Raw genomic sequence first — 13,307 nt, forward strand, 5'->3', positions numbered from 1 at the left:
AGTCTTTGGATAAATCAATGGAAGGAATAACAGCAAGTAATTGGAAGAGTTCTGAAATGCTCAAATCATCTGATTTAAATTATGAAATCCGGGCAGTGACAGAAAGGTTGCCATTGTAACACCAACTGTTAAAAAATGTGCTCTCTCTCTCTCTCTCTCTCTCTCTCTCTCTCTCTCTCTCTCTGTGTGTGTGTGTGTAAGCTAGTGATGAGTGACATGCTTCCACTCACATCATGTTATAATAATAATAATTTATTATTTACACCCTGCCCATCTGGCTGGGTTTCCCCAGCCACTCTGGGCGGCCCCCAACAGAATATTAAAAACACGATAAAAGATCCAATATTAAAAACTTCCTTAAACAGGGCAGCCTTCAGATGTCTTCTAAAAGTCAGATAGTTGTTTATTTCCTTGACATCTGCTGGGAGGGCGTTCCACAGGGCAGGCGCCACCACCGAGGAGGTCCTCTGCCTGGTTCCCTGTAGCTTCACTTTTCGCAGGGAGGAAACCATCAGAAGGCCCTCGGCCCTGGACCTCAGTGTCCGAGCTGAATGATGGGGGTGGAGACGCTGAAGCCATTTAGAGCTTTAAAGATCAGCACCAACACTTTGAATTATGCTCAGAAATGTCAGGGAGAGGGATGGAAGGGTAGTGGGCCTCTCCCCCTCTTCTCTCATGCAGGTCAAACCAAAGCATCCCATGGAAAATGTTTTCCCTCTCCAGTGAACATTTCTCCAGCACGCTGCAGCCTCCCCAGCTGCCTGGACCCCCAATGGGAGAAGTTACCTCATGATGCTGGTGCCTGGAGAAAGCAGTGAGTTGCATAAGGAAAAACCTAATCCCGATTTGATTGGAGATTCTTTGGTAGATTTTAAAAAGAAAAACACACACTGATAAAAAAAATTTTTTTTAAAGGGGCAGGATGAGTCATGAACACACAGAGCATTTTCTTTTTTGAAAAAAAGAACAACCAAGACCCCTTGTGCTCCGCTCCGCTCCCCATTTCCTCCCACCCAGAATGGCCTTGTCCTCTGGCTGCACCTCAGAGCTGGCGCATCCTGCAGGTCTGGGCCTTGACAGTGCTAGCCTCGCCTCCTCACCTCCTCACTTGCTCTCCAGCAGCTGCTATGAGTGGCCCAAGGGAGGAGATCGGCAGCGGCAGCCACAGAGAGGCCACAGTTTGCTCCCTCGCAGCTGCCACTACCTTTGCTCAGGACAAGCTCTGTCTCACCCTCCTCTCTGAGCTCATCACTGGCAGCACTGGCAGGGAAAATAGGGACATTTCAGGATTAAATCAGAAGCCAGGATGGCTTTTGTAATTCTGGCACTTGCCCTGGAAAATAGGGACACTTGGACACAAGGTATGCCGTAAAGCAGTGGATCCAAATTAGGGGTCTGAGTACCCCTGGGGGGTCTATGGAATACACCCAGGGGGTTCACGAACCCATACCTTGCCTCCCCCCCCAATCTACTTTTTTGTCATTTTTTGCATGGTAATATCACAAATGTTCTGGTCTGTTTTTGCACCGTGCAATTTTTCAATATATTGGCCAAAATTGGTTTTGAAAACACACCATGATAACGATTTTGACCCAGCAATACATCACTCCTCACACAAGGGAGAACAGGGTAGCCGATTGTGAGGTGCTGTCTGTTGGGATACTGCTGGGGAGACGGGGGCACCAGACAGGCCCCCGCTGGCTCCAACCACCGGCCGGCAGCCGGGCGATCACCGGTTTCCCTTGGAACAGCATCAAACAGCGACACGAGCCTCAGATATGTTTAGAGACTCGGCATTCTCTATCAGCAGAGTGAATAAATCTTCTCACAGTGGAAGAGGCGAACAGAGCTATGTGTAAGCATTATCTACAGAATTTTATTCAGCATAGTTCAAGAACAAAGGAAAACATGTCTGCTTCCCTTCGTCTCCAGCAAAACAGCAATGCAAAAGCAATAAAGAAACGGAAGTTCCCAGCAAGCCTGTGCTGGAAATGTAAACAGGCATGTGACACACAACAGCCATGTCTGTTCCCTTTTAAGGTGGAATGGAACTGTATCCTAACACTGCGTTCCCCTCACACTGACAGAGAACAAGGCAGTTGATCACTCTCACTTCAAGGCACCCTGGTACTATCTTCCCCTGGCACTGAGGTGAAGACGCTTTTCTCGGTCAGCAGGAAAGCAGCAGCAGCCACAATGGACTTGGATCTTCACTGATGCCACTGCTGGCTGCCCCGCTGATGGCAGCTTGAAGCACCCCGCACCCCCTCCAACTCAAACCATGCGGTGAATGTGACTCCGCTTCCTCTCCTCCTCCCCCCACCCATCCAATGTCTGCGGCTACTTCTTCCCTTCGGACACGAGTGGTGCTGTGGTCTAAACCACCAACCTCTTGGGCTTGGTGATCAGAAGTCTGGCGGTTTGAATCCCCATAACAGAGTGAGCTCCCATTGCTCTGTCCCAGCTCCTGCCAACCTAACAGTTCAAAAGCACACCAGTGCAAGTAGATAAATAGGTACCGTTGCAGCAGGAAGGTAAACGGCGTTTCCGTGCGTTCTGATTTCTGTCGTGGTATCCTGTTGTGCCAGTAGCAGTTTAGTCATGCTGGCCACGTGACCCGGAAAGCTGTCTGTGGACAAACGCTGGCTCCCTTAGCCTGAAAGCGAGAAGAGCGCCACAACTCCATAATCACCTTGGATTGGACTTAACCGTCCATGGGTCCTTTACCTTTATCATCATCATCATCATCATCATCATCATCATCATCATTATTTTACCTTTTGCTCATTCCCTTATCCCCATGCCTGATCTCCAGTTTCAGACATTGTGATACAGTGGTACCTTGGTTTTTGAATGCAATCTGTTCTGGAAGTCCATTCAAGTTCTGAAACGTTTGAAAAGTGGAAGCCTCAAAACGGAAAACTCAAAATGGAAGCCACTTTTCCTGTTTGACTTCCGAGGCGTGTTCGAAGACCAAGGCACTTATTTCCAGGTTTTTGGCATTCGAGTTCTGAAACATTTGACTACGGAGGTGTTCAAAAACCGAGGTACCATTGTATATTGGAATATCACAATGTTTAGCTGCTGAAACATCACAATATTGAAAACCAGATATCTCTCAGCTCTGGTCTGTTTTTTAGTATACCTAAAATGATTTGCTTCTGTGAGGTTACCTCACATTTTGTTCAAAAAATTGCTTTGCAGAGGTAATTACCACAGAATTATCAACATTTTCGAAAGTAGGGGGTCTGTCACTGGGCTTTTGAAAAATAGCGGGTCCTCAGTAATTAGCTAATTGGGAACCACTGTGGTAGAGTATACCTCTTGTGGCATATTTGCAGTGAGGGGAGAGCTGAGGTGGTAAACAGAAGCCATGCTTTCCCATTCCTGAACAGAACATGGTCTGTTCTGTACATAACATGACACGAGCTATAGAGAATACTTTGTTGTGGATTACAGGGCAAGGGTGCACAGGATTTGTGGAAAGCATAAAATGTGTTTGGGGAGCACTCTGGGTGATTGCACGGATAAGCAGTTTTCAGTTGCGAAAACTGAAACTAATTTTGTTTGCTTTAATGAAACCATCTGTTTTAGCAACCAGCGTTCAATGGAAGTAGCTCTGAGAAGATGTAGCTTTCTTTTTACATGCTTTCCCCATTTGATCAGCGGCGCACGCATACTGTGGTCGGCTTTGTGCGACATGACTGGCAACGTTATTTCTGAGACAGAATGAACTTTAATGTTAAAGACACAGACGCTTCACAGAAGGTACCTGTCTTGTGAAGTTTGCACACTGCCTTATTCATGAACAACTTAAGAGTGACACTAGCTCAACTTCAGCCAGCTAGGACTTGAAAGACCATGCTTTTGGAAAAATAACATTATTTATGTTGTACATGAATGGGTACATTTTGTATTTAAGTTTTGAATGTCTCTTTCTGGTTGTGCACCAACTGGAACGTGGAATATATGATATCCAAGTTGCCATTATGCAGAGCAGTTGGAATTACATTTTTTTTTTCCCAAAAGAGAGAATGTGGGACAGTCTTGTGAGCATCACAAATGGTGCATTTATTCATTTGGCCAAGCAGAGTGGAGAATGTGTGAACGCCATGCACGCCAGCCATGCGTATAGCTTTTGGAAACCCACAAAATGGTGTGGTATAACCAGAGACAAGCGGTAAAGTGCTTGCATATACTACAGTTTGACAACAGCCAACATCATGGACCACATGTTGAAAAAGCAGAAGGCCTTGGGCTTAGAGGAATATCTAAATCAGCCTTCACCAACCTGGTGTAGGGTTACCAGACGTCCCCGTTTCCCAGGGACAGTCCCCGGATTTGCGAATAAGTCCCCGGATAAATTCTATCCCTGGAATGTCCCTGGATTTCATCTAATGTCCCTGGGAAACCCAGCAGCCGCAGTCTCAGCAGCCCGGAGCAGTTGGCTCTGGCTGGCTTCAGGAGCTGCTCGGAAGTCCCCATATGATGGTGCTGCAGGGTCTCTAAGATGCAGCTTCCGGGCTGCATCCACCTTTCCCAACCCCAGCAACTAAGCTGTGAAGGGAGGCTTCATGCTGCCTATCAGAGCAGCCTCCCGACTCCTCTTGCGTGCAAGCAGGAGTGGGGCGGGGATCTCTTAGCTGTGAAGGGAGTTAGGCAACGGGAAGCTTCCCTTCCCAGCTGAGGGATCCCTGCCCCCTCCTGCTTGCACGCAAGTAGGAATGAGATTGGGTTGAGATTGGGGCTGCTCTGATGGGAAAGGAGGCATCGCGCTGCCTGAACCTCATCACCACTGCTCTTCGCCCTCCTTCTCTGCCTTCCATGCCTGACCCACCGCACACCGCTTCCCCACCACCACCACCAAAGAACCAACAACTCAGGGGCTACCCAGGCTCACGGAGAAAGGAGATAGAAGCCTCAGAGGAAGGGGAAACGTGGTGGTTGAAGTCAAGGTGGCAGCCACCCCTCTGCCACCACCATCGCTGGAGCATCAACACCTCGAACATGTAGTATGTATGTATGTATGTATGTATGTATGTATTGTATCCCTGGATTCATTGAAAAAAATCTGGTAACCTTAACCTGGTGCCCTTCAGATCTTTTGAACTACAAGTCCTATCACAATGTTGGCTGATGAGTATTGTGGTTGAAAACAGGACTGCACCTGGAAAGCTGATCTAAATCCCTTCACTGATTCTGTTTGCATGGCCGATCTTGCTCTGATTCATGGCTTTGAAGTATTTAAGTAAATATATCTCCAAGCAGAAAAAAATATTATGTAAACACTTGTTTAAACTTCCTTTCATCTGTTTGTTAATGGGGAACCCTTTGCACCAATGGGGTTTTGGCTGGGGTGGCCTCTGTTAAGTGTACATCCAGCAGCAAACTATGGTTTCTTGTGATAGAATGTGTGAAACAGCTCTTAGTTAAAGCTGCAATCTTTCGCCCACTTATATGCAAACAATACAGTCTATGTATGGACCATTCATTTAAACCACATGATACCCCTGAAGAATCATGGGAACTGTAATTTGCTAAGGGTACGATCAACTATACTATAGCTCTGTGCAGGGTTAGCTACAGTTCCCATAATTCTCAGGGGTAAGTAATGTGTGTTAAATGTGCTTTAAATGCAAAGTGTGTACACAGCCCAAGTTAAAACTTGCACACACATACAAACAAGTGTGGTGTGTATATATTTTTAATCTACAGGATTTTCTTCCCATCCCTGCTCAGAGCCCACTTTGAAATCTCTCTTTCCCCATGCAAAGACCTTTCTACAAAGGCCAATGTATTAAGTCAAATGGAGTCGGGAGACTTCAGGTCTAGTCAAAAAGTCCTCCCCAAGGATTTAATGTGTGAACAGGCCTCTCTCTGCTATATATTCTGCCTCTTGTTTGTTTAACAAAGCGGAGGTGGGGGATTACATGATAAATCACAGTCATTTTTATAATGTAAATGAAGGAAGGAGGAAGCCTTTCCCCAAAAGCACATTTGCTTCATTAGAATTTGGGAGCTTCCTTTGCACAAGAAAGAAAACCCTTCTTCTGCTCTTCAGTTACCAGCTGTCCGCCTCACCACAACAACGTGATGTGTTAGGGAACTGGGTAGAGAAAAGGGAGGGGATGAAATCCTGACCATGAAGTAAAAGTTTCTCTCTCTTGGCATGATAGTGCCAGCTACATCTGAGAAACTGTTACAGAGCATTAGTGGCTGAAGGAATAAACACTGGAAATAAGGGTTTATTGGTTTTACATATGCCATACTCCCAAGCCAGCTGCTGTTGGAACCTAACACTCATACTAGATCCATATATTTTAAAATCTTTAAATGAACTGCAAAGCCCTACTTTCTACAGATCTCTCCAGAAATAACCATCTTTATTTCCCAGATCAGATTTTCAAATCCTGGCTAAACTTTTATATTGAGGGATGTGGCCATGAGAATCTCAGTCTAAGGAATCCAGGGCTCAAATATCAGTATAACAAAAAACTGTTTTAAGGCTGCAGTGTGATATACTTAGCTGGGAGTAAGTATCACTGAACTCAGCGTGGCTTGTTTCTGTGTAGACCTGTAAAGGACTGCAGCTTAAGTAGCCAACTCAAACCACCAATCTCAGCCAATACTGTTGCAATGTGGGAATGAAAATAGTGGTCTACCTTACCTTAGTGGACCATGTAAAAATGACTGTGAGAAGGCAGGCGTCTCCCCACTTACACGCGACCACGTATATGTGTGTCTCTGGAAAATAAATAAAACAGATTCAAACCAGGAAATGGTGGGAGAGAGCTGGAGGGTCCTTGTGACTCGCAAGGAGACCTTCCCTGGAGCCCGAAGACGGAGGGCAGAATAGAGACTGGAGGCACAGTGGACTTTGTTTGGGCCAGGGGTCAGCAAACCTTTTCAGCAGGGAGCCAGTCCACTGTCCCTCAGACCTTGGGGGGGGGGAGACTATATTTTGAAAAAAAAAATATTAATGAATTCCTCCGTATAGTAAAGCTATGGTTTCCCCAGTAGTGATGTATGGAAGTGAGAGCTGGAGCATAAAGAAGGCTGATCCCCGAAGAATTGATGCTTTTGAATTATGGTGCTGGAGGAGACTCTTGAGAGTCCCATGGACTACAAGAAGATCAAACCTAGCCATTCTGAAGGAAATCAGCCCTTAGTGCTCACTGGAAGGACAGATCCTGAAGTTTAGGTTCCAATACTTTGGCTACCTCATGAGAAGAGACCCTGATGTTGGGAAAGATGGCGGGCACAAGGAGAAGGGGACGACAGAGGACGAGATGGTTGGACAGTGTTCTCGAAGCTACCAGCATGAGTTTGACCAAACTACGGGAGGCAGTGGAAGACAGAAGTAGCTAGTGTGCTCTGGTCCATGGGGTCATGAAGAGGCGGACACGACTAAAGAACAACAACAACAAATGCTCCACAAATAACCCAGAGATGCATTTTAAATAAAAGCACACATTCTACTCATGTAAAAACACGCTGATTCCCGGAACATCCGCGGGCCAGATTTAGAAGGCGATTGGGCCAGATTCAGCCCCCGGGCCTTTGTTTGCCTGCCCGTGGTTTAGGCTGCTCAGCCTCCCCACTTAACAGCTGATGCAAGCATGAGCGCACTTTTCTGTGTGTCTCAAGAGCTTCAACAAGAGCTGTGTGGAAAGAGCTTGAGGGAGAGAGCTGGGGAGGAGGGGAAAACGGGTGTTTAGAGTCTTTTTAGAGGGTGCTTCCCACTTATGAGATATTTGCTTATGTGTGCAGGGGCCCTGAATGTAACCCCTGTGTAAATGGGTGGGGGAGATGCGGGGGTTATGTTTTGGTCCCCTACCCAGTGCATGTGTGGATGGGCAAACACCTCTGTGATTCACACTTTGTCCAGTTGTGGCCGACTCTGGGGTTGCGGCGCTCATCTCGCTTTATTGGCCGAGGGAGCTTCCGGGTCATGTGGCCAGCATGACTAAGCCGCTTCTGGCCGGAGCGGTACCTATTTATCTACTTGCACTTTGCCGTGCTTTCGAACTGCTAGGTTGGCAGGAGCAGGGACTAAGGAACCGGAGCTCATCCCGTTGTGGGGATTCGAACCGCCGACCTTCTGATTGGCAAGTCCTAGGCCCTGTGGTTTAACCCACAGCGCCACCTGCATCCCCCCACACTTTGTTAGGTTACAGCAAATGATAAGCTGAAAGCCTTTGTTAGATATTAAGCAGGGGTTGGGCATCTTGATCTTCCAGAAACCAATGAACTCCCAATGCCCACATCCCTATCCATTGGCCATGCTGGCCGTGACTGTGGAATTCAAACTCCAACAATTTCTGGAGGGCCACAGCTCCCATACCCCAGTGGAAAGCTTCATGTTTGTCATGGAAACATGGAAATGGAATCAGCTTACTAAGAAGACCCTTTAAATCCCATCAGTTCAATTTGACCTTGATTTTGAATACGGCGCCACTCATCTTGTTTGTGCAGATTTAGAGTTCTTTTATGAAATAATACATAATAAAAATGACTCAATTTCCCGTTGAGCAAATCAATAGGTACGGAGCCGGGAATCTCACACTGACAGAGATAACTGCATTTTGTTTTAGCGTTAATAAATTCTTATTTGTCTGGATTTTTCTATCTGCTCCCCGATTGTTTAATACTCGCCGTGCTTTAGTCTGCCTGCTTGTAAAACTATTCGTTCCATCTGAAAAAGCGACATAATCCATCGAAGAACAAATATGTAGGATTAGCACATTATGAAGAATAAAGAGCAGCTTTCAGCTCTCTGCCATAGATGGTGTTTATCACATTTTTCACTACCCAGCTTGAATAACGCAGAGATAAAGGAGGCTGAATACATCTACCATAATAGAGTGTTTTACAACAACAACTGGAATGCACATAAAAAGATGATGCACGTCTTCCCATATTTTCTCCCTTTTTCTTCTCTCCTCTATTTTTTTTTTTAAAGAAATAAATTACAAACACACACATTCTCCACTTGTACAAAAGTCAGTTTGGACTTTTTCCTGTCTCTTATGTTAATGTATTCATGGAAAAATCTGGTGCTAAGGGTGGCTCTCCAATTAAGACAAATGAGGCACATTGAATAAGTCCCCCAGGGCACTGCAGGGGTGCTGGCATTAATCGACTTTATTCTTTTCTGTCAGGGCTGAACGGGGGAAACAAAAGCATGAAAATGCAACACATCCACTTACAGAATAATAAAGGCTGTTGTTTAAAAGCGTGAAGAGTTTTGGCACCCTTCTGGGGCCTTATGCAAATGAGGCTTTCCCTGTGCTGCTACCAAGCCATCGGTCTTGGAAATTAAAGATGTACTTGGTCGGTTAAGAGCTGAAAGGAGACGCGCAGTCTGCAAGTCAATTAGATATGTATTAAGCAAATAAATCAGGGCTGACTGATATTGGCTGAACTAAAATGCCTTCTTAAAAGCTGACAGTAATTCTAATTTGATTGACAAATCTGTGTGGCCTTCTATTAAGCTAAATGAAGATGAGAAAATCCTGATTATTTTGGGGGCTCTAGCCAAACAAGCAAAGCCCTTCCCTTTATCAAGAGAGATCACAGACACCAGGCCCCACCCTGTTCCTTCAAAGGATAGCCGGCCTGCTGATAAGAAGCAGCAAAATAACAATTTTTAAATGCATTTTTACTGCCAGCAAGGGAGAAAGGTGCTTGTGGGATTTCTTAGATGTCAAAATACATCTTGTGCAAGATCCTGTTGCTTTGTCGCAGCTCCTGCCAACCTAGCAGTTCGAAAGCACACCAGTGGAAGTAGATAAATAGGTACCGCTCTGGCGGGAAGGTAAACGGCGTTTTTGTGTGCTCAGGCTTCCGTCATGGTGTCCCATTGCACCAGATGCGGTTAAGCCATGCTGGCCACATGACCCGGAAAGCTGTCTGGGCAAATGCCAGCTCCTTTGGGCTGAAAAGCGAGATGAGCGCTGCACCCCATATTCGCCTTTGACTGGACTTAACTGTCCAGAGGCCCTTTATCTTTTTACCTTTACCTTGTGTAAGATTATCTGTTTTACATATTATTATTATTATTATTACTACTACTACCCACCCTTCACCAACAGGTCCCAGGGTGGGTATGCTCATACTTCTATTAAATGTATACAGATCCACATCACCGCCATTATAGCACAAAACCACCATATTCAGTACTGTCACAAAAGGTAAAGGTATTGCCCCATAAGAAAAATCCCAGAATCCGGCTTAGGGCAATACCCTTGTTAGACCAACCAAAATATTACAAAATTCTATATACGTTCTTGAGTTCTCCAGGACTCTTTGACAGGCTCATGGTATTTTTTCAACCAGAACTCTCCAGAATGCCCTTCCACGTAGGGCTGGGAAAAGCTTTTGCCTGAAACCCTGGACAGATACAGTACTTCAGCCAAAGTAGACAATATTGAGCTGGATGGACCAACTCTCTCAGAATAAGGCAGATTTCTATGTTCCTCTCTTCCTCTGAGGAAACCTGTATTGGTGGATACTGGAGAATGTTCCCCTTCCCATATTTGAGTCTTAAGCCACTAGGTCCAAGACCATATGTATATATGATGCAAAAGGGATGTGGGTGGTGCTGTGGTCTAAACCACTGAGCCTCTTGGGCTTGCCAATTGGATGGTCAGCGGTTTGAATCCCCGCGACGGAGTGAGCTCCCGCTGCTCTGTACCAGCTCCTGCCAACCTAGCAGTTCGAAAGCACACCAGTACAAGTAGATAAATAGATACCGCTGTGGTGGGAAGGTAAACAGTGTTTCCGTGTGCTCTGGTTTCCATCAAAGTGGTTGGTTGTGCCAGAAGCAGTTTAGTCATGCTGGCCACATGACCCGGAAAGCTGTCTGTGGACAAACACCGGTTGCCTTGGCCTGAAAGCGAGATGAGCGCCGCAACCCCATAGTCGCCTTTGACTGGACTTAACCATCCAGGAGTCCTTTACCTTTACCTTTTATATATGATGCACAGAAAGCGAAACAAACTGAAACGAAAAGACCAAACACTGAATGGGAGAGCATTGATACAGAAAGCTTTCTTCCAAACTGGGAGCAATCTTCTCCTTTGTTGACAATGCCTCCCAATGCATAATTTTGGCACCCTCAATTGGGGGTGGCGGGGGGGGAACCTTGAGGGCATCAAGAGCATTTGTGCAAGCTATGCTGGGGGGCGGGCGGGGAGTGAACACCAACAGGCACCACGAGCTCATAGCTGAAATATGATTTGCACCAAATCGGTTTTGCTCACACGGATTAAAAGTGATCCACATAAAAGAGCTCTGGATATGAACCATAAAAGTGGTTCATAAGGTGGATTTATGATGTAACTAGAACACCCACATCTACATCGGCTTATTCACAGTCTTGGATTATGTATCCGCAAAGGATTCACAAGCTTTTCAAAAGGCAAACATGTCAAAAAGCCTCTTTGCCTCCAGCTTTCCCGCATACTTGTTTTTGTACGAGTCTGTCGGCAAGAGATAACGTGGCAGAAAAGAGGGAAATGGTATGAGGGAGCAGGAGGAAAGATAGAGAAGATTTTGTAGCTGTGACTTTAGGGCTGTAGGACTTCCAAGGTTACTTTGAACAACACAAAACTACCACTATTTTTTTTATTTTTTATTTGGCTCTTCACAATGCAGGGAATAGATTTGGGCCACACATATATACAGCTAAATCCTGCTAATTTTAAGGGAACGCAACTAGGCCAGCTGCTAATTGTCATCCTTGGTGCATACACAGCAGAAGACATCTGAGGAGATGATAAAAGACATCTATGTTTGTGCACACATTACAACTTTCTTTGGCTCTGGCCAGAGGCACCGAGTTGCGTCCAACACTGGGAGGGGGCGGGGAGCTGTCATGTGCACATGATGTCACACATGTTGCGCAACACACATTGGGAGGAGGCTGATAGTGGGAGAAGGCCAAGTACAGAGGCGTGGGGCTAGACTCTGCCCCCCTTTTAAGTGAATATAAGGGAGCCCCCCACTCCGACCCGAAGTTCCCCACACCTGCTTAATAATTTTAGTGCCATTTAATAAAACGGCATAGGACTGGATTACTTCTCCTGACCTACTTTAAAACACACATACGTGGCTTAATAATTTATAGTGCAAAGGGGTGTTATGGAGCGAAGTTCTTTAAATAGCCTTTAAAATGTTCTTAAAATAAAGTGAGTGTGAATTCTGCTGGTCATTGCACACCAGGGAGTAAGTCCCATTGAATCACATGGAAGTTACTTCTGAGTGAACTCCCATAGGATTAGCGCCCCTTGCCATTTGAATGTATTAATACAGTAATCTTCCTTGAGCCTAAGACCCATTGAACCCAATGGGATTTGCAACTGAGTACGTAGCTTTAGGATGTCACTGGGATTCTGTACCCATTTACTTGTGTGTAAAGCTCACTAAGGTCTGTGCGGCTTACTCCCTACTATGTATTTGTAGGGTTGCAGTCTTTGCACGTTCAAAGACACAGACGGATGAAGAAAGGTGTTATGTACTGAGGGTTTTTTTTAAAAAAAGTTATTTATTTATTTATTTTAATACTGACAGCGGTGTTATGTACTGAGTTGAATAGGATTCAAAATGCAGCAGTCTGATTGGTCTACAGGAGCCACCCAATCCAGCTCCAGGTGGAAGTGAATCCTCAACCTTATTGGCCTACAGGAGAATCCCGGAATTAGCCAATCACGTGGGACCCATTGTGTAAATAATGTATATAAAGCAGACATTCTGGGGGAACTTCCATTCCTCCTCACCACTATGGGCTGTATAAAGAGCATGAAATCCACTCTCGACTCCGAGTATATTTCAGGAGTGATCCTCTTCCAGATTAGGATTGCAGAGGGAATAGATATGCCCTAATGCGTTTTCCACCGGATGTGGGGTTCCAAAATAAACAAGTACAGTTCATTTAGTAAAACAGCAATTAATGTTAAGGGGATTATTTCTGCCTGTGGGGCTTTGAGGGATTTTGAAAGATAATCTAAATAATTTGTTTTCTTAAAATAATATCCTTTTAGAAAGTACATTTATGTTTAATAGGTTGAAGACTTGCAATTTGAAGTAAATAATACAATAATATGAAACGTGGGAGACCCAGTGCTGCTCTTATAACTGCATACATAATGCATGATTTCATGATTACATTTTAATGTAATCTCCCATTTTTGAGCTGCGAGTCAGACTACTGTGGAATCTCATCTATGTTTTATACATTATTCCTCCCAAATATTCTTTAATTTCCCAGCCAGAGGTTTATGGATATATATTTTTGTGCTTAATTT

This window comes from Podarcis vaucheri (genome assembly GCF_965113315.1).
Source record: "Podarcis vaucheri genome assembly, chromosome: 11".
NCBI classification, from domain to species: domain Eukaryota; kingdom Metazoa; phylum Chordata; class Lepidosauria; order Squamata; family Lacertidae; genus Podarcis; species Podarcis vaucheri.